The sequence below is a fragment of the Tachypleus tridentatus genome, chromosome 5 (genome assembly GCF_004210375.1).
Source record: "Tachypleus tridentatus isolate NWPU-2018 chromosome 5, ASM421037v1, whole genome shotgun sequence".
Lineage (NCBI taxonomy): Eukaryota > Metazoa > Arthropoda > Merostomata > Xiphosura > Limulidae > Tachypleus > Tachypleus tridentatus.
The window spans coordinates 22,759,099-22,768,950 of NC_134829.1; the positions used below are offsets into that span (position 1 = coordinate 22,759,099).

General features: G+C 34.0%; 1 long non-coding RNA gene across 1 annotated transcript; it reads right to left on the bottom strand.

Moving 5' to 3' along the window:
• Positions 1–1,251: 1,251 nt before the first annotated feature.
• LOC143250245 (uncharacterized) lies at positions 1,252–2,580 on the bottom strand. The gene is made up of 2 exons (XR_013028104.1): positions 2,453–2,580; positions 1,252–1,551 (listed from the first exon to the last, which is right to left on the bottom strand). It is a non-coding gene; the product is annotated as an uncharacterized LOC143250245 (long non-coding RNA).
• Between the last annotated feature and the right edge of the window lie 7,272 nt (positions 2,581–9,852).

Here is a 9,852-nt window from a genome sequence, read left to right on the forward strand (position 1 = left end):
AAAAGAAAACTAATGAAAGTCTCGAAAAAAAGTATATATTACTAATGTCCTACGATTGTTATACTATAAACCTCTGAAGTTATAATTGTCATTGATGCTAAGTAAACAGGAACTTCAGATATCTGACCAAAAACCTATAAGATTTCGAATATAGTATTGTGTAAATAATTCAGTTTAATGTCCTAATATAGAAGTTTTTTTAACACTTTAGACCAATGCACCGATGCAGAAGTGAGAAAACATTTTGTCCAATGTACGGATACAGGAGTGTGTAAATAACTTAGTCTAATCTACCGATATAAAAGATGTGTTAAGAATTTAGTTTAAAGCACCTATATTGAAGTGTGTAAAAATTTGTCTTATGCAACGATATAAAAGTGTTTAAACAATTTAGTTCAATATACCGATATATAGGTGTTAAAACAATTCAGTATATTTTCCCTGTATAGTAGTGTTTAAATAATCTATCCTATACAACGATAAAAAGAGTTGAAATAATTTAATACAATGTACATACATAGATGTGTTTAAACAGTTTAGTTGATTTCACCGATACAGAAGGGTATACATTTTTTTTTAAAGTAGCGATGTAAAAGTCTGTAACAATTTAATCTAAAGTACCAATGTATAAGTCTTCAATGAATTTGTGGAATGCACCGATTTAGAAATGTTTAAACAATTTAATTCAATGTACCGATGTGAAAGTGTGTAAAGAACCTATCCTTTACAGCGATATAGAAGTGTGTAAACAATTGAGTCTATTGCAACGATATAGAAGTGTGTAAAGAATTTGTTCTATGCTGCGATATAGACATGTTGCAACAAGTTAGTCCAAGGCACTGATATACACGTGTGTGAATGATTTGTTTAATGCACAAATATAGAAGTGTTTAAACAATTTAGACCAATGTACCAAAATAGAGGTGCGTAAACAATTTGTCCAATGTATTGAAAGAAAGGTTTTGCCTGATGTACCGATACAGAAGTGTGTAAAGCATTTCGTCTTACGTACTTATATAAATGTATGTAATGAATTTAGTCTAATATACCGGTATAAATGTGTGTATACAAGTTACTCTAATGTACTGATATAGAACTTTGTAAACAGATTTGGTTGAACATATTTTTCAGTAACAGGTTGAGAAAACGATACTGATTGCATTACTTTAGTTCAATCCATTTGAATATTTCAGTTTATCAGAGAACCACATATATTTTTAGGGGCAACTTTTTATTGTTATTTACTTCACTAAAGACAGATCACAAAGAAATCAAGATTATATATCTCATTTTTTTTATTTCACTACATAATAAACTCAGAAAGTTTACTGTTACGTTTATCGGTTAAGTCTAACATTTAAAGAAACTAGAAACGTTATACGTTATCTGTAGCTGATGTCGATTCAGCTGCTCTGAGCTTCAGTTTAGCTTTTCTATTTATTTTCTTCACTAAATGACGTGTGGTATAGCCAAAGACGATTGGTGGTGCCTGAAAAGGTACAGGTTCTCTGCTAACGTTATTTCTCCAACGTTGATGGCGAAACCTGAGTTCTAGATAAAGAAAACAATACAAACACATATATAACTTCAGAAAACAAAAACTTTGAAAATAACATTCAATCATATAAACTATATTAACTATAAAATATGAACCTTTATTATAGATTTTAAATTAATCTTTTCTTGTGCAGGAGAAGCTGTAGCTAATTAATTTCACTTGTAAGTTTGAAGGCTATTCCTTCTGCCATTCTGAAATTTAATGCAATTTTCTGATGAAAAAACATATATCTTCATCATTCTCCAGAATAAAACTTAAAGTTACTGTCTCCCCGCTTTGGATGTGATTGAGCGTGTGGGACTAGCTACAGTATTCAACTGTATGTATATAAATGTAGCATTATAACTGGACAAATACTAGATTTCTTCATGTGGTTATTTGTTCTAAAAACAATTTTAAGTCAAGTCACTTATAAAATAAACACCCACACATAATACATAATTAGTATTATACTAAGTAACTGTTTTAAAGCGTGTACGGCCGGCATTGTCAAGTGATTAAGGCGATCGCCAAGTAATCTAAAAGGTAACGGGTTGGAATACCTGTCACACTAAACATGCTCGCCCTTTCAGGCACGGGGACGTTATAATTTAACGGTGAATTCCGCTATTCGTTGGTATATAAGAGATAAATAGAAGGTGGTGGGCAGTGATGAGTAAGTGCCTTCCCTCTAGTCTTACACTGGTAAATTAGGAAAGGCTAAGTCAGGTGGCCCGCGTGTAGTTTTGCAAAAATTCTAAAAGAAACAAACAAGCCGTCAAGGATATGAATAAACAAACAGTGGCGCTACAGAAATATTTGATTTGCATACTGTATATATTTGGAAAAAATGAAAAGAAATGACTTAAACATTCTAATTTCAAAAATTCAGTATACGACGTGTGTATTTATTACCTGTAGTCGGTGGAATTACGGTGATTATTAGAGTAATGCTAGAACCACCCAAATCTTCATTCTCGATGATTAAGTGTATTCTGTTTTCTAGTGCTACGAAGTGCATAAGTTGAGAGAAAATACTCCACATTTTATAGCTTGAATTCGTTTCTGTATGGACAATAATTACTTCTGGGAATAACGTACGCAGATGTTTATGTCACGCGTCATAATGACAACAAAAGCTCAACTGTTCACATTAGATTACTTAACAACTGCAACAGACTGGTCTGACAATGAGAGATGTTTGTGTTTTACTTGCTATAATGATGTGAGCTTTGTGAAACACAAACACCAAACAAAGGAATTTAGGCTCGTGTTAGGTTAAGGTGCTTAAAACTTCAAGGTTAAAGTAAAGAGTATTATATGGTGTCCTGTTCTTCATTACAACAACATATCCTAGTAACACAGCGCTAAAAAGCGGTTTTTGATCCAAAACTTGCGTTGTAAGTCATCTCTCATACCGATATGACACTGAGGGGATGTGTAGCTTTGCGCAAAATTCAAAACATACCAACACTTTAAGAAAACAGACATAAACGTTGATTATATCATTTTCTAATGTTTTGTGTTATTATACCGAAATAAAAAGAACTGGTGAAACACATTATAGTGTTTAAAAAAGAGGTTTTTTAATATTTTCACAATTTGATTTTGTGTGAATAATTCAAAATTTGTCTCACTTTAAAAAGTTTTTCCATTCTGTATATCTTTCTGGACTGCTTCTTAAACTTTAATATTGGAATGACCTCAGTTCGCAGTCGTATTAGTGTCCAAAAACTGCCTCCTTGTGGATCAATGACAATTTGTTTAGCTTACAATACAGAAACCCAAGGTCCGATTCTCTTCAGATAGCCTCTTTGTAACTTTGCAAAAGAACCTTACAAAGACAAAAAGTAAAAGGCTAACGATTGTGTATCGTGATAACTGTTTATATTAAGATAGAGTTAAGTGATTAAAAACTATTACTAGTAACTTTTCAAAGAACTGTAAGAATCCAGGAGAATCCTATGCTTTTTTTATTAGTTAGTTTAGTTCTCACCATTAAATTCCATCAAGGAACATAGGGCCGCAATCGCTTGCGGATTCTTCAACAGGTATTTAAGTGAGCAGGTTGTTAGCCCACTGCACCGAGCCGTTCCTAATTTAGTAGTGGAAGACTAGAGGGAAGGCAGCTAGTCATCACCACCCACCGCCAACTCTTGGGTTACTCTTTTACCAACGAATAATGGGATTGATCGTTACGTTATAACGCCCCCACGGCTGAAAAGGCGAACATGTTTGGCGCAACGAGGATGGGAACCCGCGACCCTCAGAGTCGCACGCCTTAACAAGCTTGGCAATGCCGGGCCTGTATCATGTGAAGGAACTGATGAGACTTAAAACCTATTAAACATGAATCATGGCCAGTAAATGAAGATAGTTTTCCATCGATTATATGCAGCTATCAAAAAATGTTAGAACCTGTCACGTGCTGATTTTGAAGGATGTTAGAGCCTGTTATTCATTAATCATGTCAACCTACTCAGGAATTTTAAACCTTCTCTTTATCATGTGCTGATTTGATAGAATGATAAAGATGATTAAACCTATATTAAGTGAAAGTTTTTATTTTCATTAGAAGTTTCTAAATATCTCAGAACCATTATAATGTTTTTCTTTATAATTTTTGAAATTCTTGTCTCACCAAACATGCTCGCCCTTTCAGAGGTGGGGGCGTTACAATGTGACTATCAACCCGACTATTCGTTGGTAAAAGAGTATCCCAAGAGTTGGCGGTGGGTGGTGATGACTACCTACCTTCCTCCTAGTCTCACACTGCTAAAGTAGGAAATATTAGCTCAGATACTCCTAGTGTAGCTTTGCTCAAAATTCAAAACAAAGAAACAAATAAATATACTAGAGGAAGGGCAGATGAGCAACTCTATCTCACTTCTAAATCTCAGGCTAATATCGTCAGACGGATTTCACTGTCACTCTTAAGTAAAGTGCAGAGTGAAATCTCAGATGCACAGTCCAACACACCAAGCCCTGGACTGTCCTTGGTGCTAATTATAAGGCAGATCATGACATAAAGTTAGAAATAATTATATAATTAGGAAGTAACAATTTATCGCGATTAAAATCTGTTAAATCATCATATAGGAATTCCCGCTCTTAATAGTATTTTCAGCCACAAATAAATGAGCCTATAAAAATCGCTGTTTCAACGAATGAGAATAAGGCTTTCCTGATGGTCCTTTATTTCTTGAGTTATTACCAAGACCGTTTCCAACTGCTACTAATCTTATAGAGTTGAAGTTGGACTGCATCATTGTCAGTCTGGTGGGGTAGACCATTAGTATCACTATTGTGTGATGGGCAATAACTTTATAATTTATAAATCTAATTTATACGCATTTGAGAAACATTTTAATGTTGTCTCTACAGTTTTGGAGAGATATGACGTTACTAAACCGTACGTGGCTATTCAGTTTGAATGTTCGTTAATCGTAGAGTAACTATTTCAACAGTTTAACGTTGTAGAGTGTGGGATGGCCGAAGAAAGGTTTAGCTCTTCTATTTAAACTCTTTTTTATTATTCCCACGTGTTGTTGTTAAATTTGATTCAAAAATTTCATTTGTAGGGAACGCAGAAAACCTATCCAGCTGACGTCAGTGGAAAGTAAGATCAAATAAAAAAAGAAACAAATGACAATTACAGTTTACAATACCTTGTAGGTAATCATTATTCAGTCAAGGTTTTCTACTAAAAACTAGTTCAAGGTTGGATCCTGTAGGTAGGGCGGAGGTGGCACCACAAAATGTTTGATCAAGTGGAGTTAAGAACCTCAGACACTGAGAAGCAAGGTTTATGTCGTTGTCTTCTAAACAATAATCAGTCGAGCTACGTATCCCACTTGTCCGTTCCTACTTGTCTGCTCTATTTACCTGTCTACAGTATTACTTAGATTGAAAGAGAACATTTTAGAAACGGTAAAACAATTCAGTTATATAGAACTAACGAAATAATCTCGCAGTTTGTGTTTTAACTTCTACATATTTAAAAATGAGTGTTTTTTTTATAAATCTTGAGTTATTGAAATAAGAGCAAACGCTATTATTACCAGTTCGTGAAATTTGTTAATGAATTGTTTTGAAGAAAAGAATTATACAAATGTGTTCTCGAAGTCATGCTAACAGTTATTACTGTTAAGAAGTACACGTGGTTATGAACATGAATGTTGCTGTGAGTAACAAACAGTCATGTACACGTCAGTACAAATGTTGTTCAGGGTAATACGCTCTCATATTGGTGTTACAGATTCAAATGTTGTGGTTAACGAGAGACCGTGATGGTGGTGAAATTAAATGCTTGTAAAGAGAGCACGTGATCATGTTGGTGGCCATGTTGGCAGGTCACGTGCATGTGTCTCAGGTGAATACAAGTTCATGATGATGGTGAATTAACTTTACTACGCCGAATGCATAACCACGTTGATAGGTCAAGTAAATATATCTGAGGTGAAAACGAGAGCATGTTGGTTGTTAATATAAACTTTGCTAAACTGAACATGTAATCATGTTAACAGGTCAATTAAATGTTTCCGAGGTGAACACGAGGTCAGAGTGGTCGTGGATTTGAAATTTGCTTAGTTGAACCTGGTAACCACATTGTTTGAGGTGAACAAGAGGAGGTCTTGTCAGTAATGAATTTCCGAGTTATTCATGTAACTATACTGGAATTGCATTTTAACGTTGTATAGCGAGCGCGTATAGTCATGTTGGAAGAAACTAAAAGAACGGCTCATAATGACCACGTGGTTAAGGCGCTTGATCCGCAATCTTAAGGTCGCGGGTTCGAATCTCCGTCACACCAAATTTTCTCGCCCTTTCAGCCGCGGGAATGTTATAATGTGACAGTCAGTCCCACTATTAATTGGTATTACTAGTCTTACACTGCTAAATTAGGAACGGTTAGCACATACAGCCCTCGTATAGCTTTGGTCGAAACTCAAAACAAACAGACAAACTAACTAAAAGAAAGATTAAAAACTGAATAGCATGAAACGGAGTAACTACTGGTAATCAGAAGGAATGTTAAAACAATACTAACTTGAGGTATGATCTTATTCATTCAAGGTAAAGTATTTGTGAATACGCCCGTTAACATAGACTGTAATAAACACAACACGAAATTTTACTTACAGCGCTATTTTAATCAGAATTCAAGAAGTTGAAAATAGACTGCCTAAGAGTGGATAATACGCTGCTTAAAAGTTAACAATAGACTGCCTAAAATGAAGAAACACAAAAGCGACATTTATTAAGTTATACATTTACGTATAAAGTGTCTCTTATGTTCGATCATATCGATATACAGAATTCCTCTTTATACATTTATATATTCTCCAATACTTTTCTTTAACTGTCACATACTGATTTCAAGGCTGTTTTTTCAGTCTATTAAGCTGGACTTTAACTTCAAGACTGAAAATTCCTGATTGATGTAAAACCTCTTACTCTTGAGCTGCTAAAAAAGTGGAAAGAGGGGTGGAAGGAAGAACTGGCGAGGATCGAGACAAGAAAACGTTTTGTTAAAATATATTCAAAGCCTCTCGGCCCCATTGGTTAGACGCCCACGTTCTGTTACTCTCTTTGAACTGTATTACAAACTAAAAGTTTCATTTAAGACGTTGGTTCCATGTTTCTTTTCTCATACGAAATTCAGCACCAGATCCTATGCGCCATCTTGGCATGAAAAGGATTTGATCTATGACTTCTTTTTCATTGTTTGTCTCTTTCTTAGATCCACCACCCTAAGCCTATTATCGTATAATATCCCTAAATTTATGTCCTCTCTAATGAATGAAATATTACAAAACACTGGAATCCCTGTTACTAAATACGATGTTCTACAGTTACTTTAACAAAACTGGATTCTACACACACATATTTAATTTTATGCTGCATTTTGGGGATTAATTAAAATTTTGTAGTTTTTCCCTCATGTATTGAATCTGAAGTAATGCAATAGCATTGCTCCAATCCTGGTTCATTTACTAATGGATGTAATTTAATTTAATTTATATATTATATAACAGGACTCCCAATAAGTATAGTTATCAGGAAGCACGTACAAAAGCCCGCCCAATTAACATTTTAGAGTATATTAAAAACTTTGCAATAAAAAATTCTCGAGAAATTGCATTTTACAGTTAACTAATATTATGGGAGCCCATATGTACATGATTACCCCTGGGCTTAGAATAACTTTCAGCGGCCTGTTTTACTCTGCCATCTCTACACTCACGGTTCATTTGCTAATGAATGTGATTTTATTTATTTATTTTCCTATGCCATCTCTCCACTCCCGATTCATTCGCCAATGAATGAGATTTGATTTTATTTATTTATTTTACCATGTCATCTCTCTAGTCCAGGTTCATTCGCCAATGAATGTGATTTGATTTTATTTATTTATTTTACCATGTCATCTCTCTAGTCCAGGTTCATTCGCCAATGAATGTGATTTTATTTAATTTATTTATTTTACTATGCCATCTCTCCTCTTCTGGTTTATTTGTTAATTAAAGTGATTTAATATTATTTATATATTTTGCTATGCCAACTCTCCATTTCTGGCTCATTCGCTAATGAAAGTGATTTAATTTTATATATTTATTTTACTATACCATCACTCCACTTCTGACTCATTCGCTAATGAAAGTGATTTAATTTTATATATTTATTTTACTATACCATCACTCCACTTCTGACTCATTTGCTTATGAAAGTGATTTAATTTTATTTATTTATTTTACTATGTCATCTCTCCACTTCTGTTTTCTTTGCTAATGAAAGTGATTTAATTTTATTTAATTGTTTTATATTATCATCTCTCCAATTCCGGTGCACTCGACAGTGTCTGTATTTTATTCTATTTATACGTTTTAAATCCTGGATAAATTATGTGAGTCTAAGGCACAGTTTCGAACTCTATTATACAGTTATCTGCAAATTGTATCTTCCTTCTTTGTTTTTTTGATGAACTTCACTTAAAGCTATACAGTGGTCATTCTTCCTTAGTGACTGGTTGATCAGAGGGAAGGCAGATATTCAACACTATCTTCTATAGTACTATTGAGATACTGTTTACTAATGAATAATGGGATTGGCCATACAATTATAACACCTCCACGGCTAAAAGAAAGAGCATATTTAGAAACGATATACGAACTCGTAACCCGAATATCACGAATCGAGTATCTTAACCACCAGGCCATGCCAGGTCCCATAACAGAAGAACTTCAATTTTGAAATAAATGGTCTATAAAACTATAAGCATCTTTTTCAAAACCATACATGTTTTAGTACGAATTCTTCAGTCAGTTGGTTTTGGTTTGGTTTGAATTTCACGCAAAGCTAAACGAGGGCTATCTGCGTTAATCGTCCCTAATTTAGCAGTGTGGGACTAGAGGAAGGCAGCTAGTCTTACAACAACCGCTAACGTTTGGGCTACTTTTTTTACCAACGAATACTGGGATTGATCGTCACATTATAATGCCCTCAGATCTAAAAGGGCGAGCATGTTTGATATGATGGGGACAGTCAATTGGTTGTGCAACCATTTAAAACTTGGTCACAATGTTGTATATGTGTATAGATAAGTTAGTAACGAAAACATATGGAATAACGTCACCCAGTTTAAATCATAAATTATCACCCAAAACTTCATCTGAATTACATCACATGTATTAGTTATTAAAGTGTAATCTGAATGACATCATATGTATTAGTTGTTTAACTGGAAAAATAAATGATCTTTCGGAAGGTTGAAAATTATAATAAGTTTGTGATATTTAAAATATCAATATGGCAGCTTTCAATCTGGATAAATTACTTAGGAATCCTTTAATCAGTGATATAATATTGGGATGCATAGGTCAAAGATAAGTCTTCACCATTATACTGAGACTAAACGGTGTGTGATACTACCTAAATCGGCTTTTATTTAGTGTTTTAATTTATAATTGTTGAAACTAATTATAAATTTGATTTTTCATTTGGAATTAAGCACAATCTACACAATGGGATCTCTGTGCTCTGCCCACAACAGGTATCTAAACTAGGTTTGTAACGGATGTGAATCCTCAGACTCATCACTGGTCTACTGGGGAGGTTAATTATAATTATAGAGAAGTGAGCAATTATCGAATAAGCACTTCAGTTTGTTTGTTATTTACTTGTTATTGTTTTTTACAATTGGTTAAACATTACTTCATTTATTATAACCTTTATTACTCCCATATTTACGAAATAACAATCACAAACCCATCTACTCTTCACACGTATTTATAACATTATTACGACGATGATTG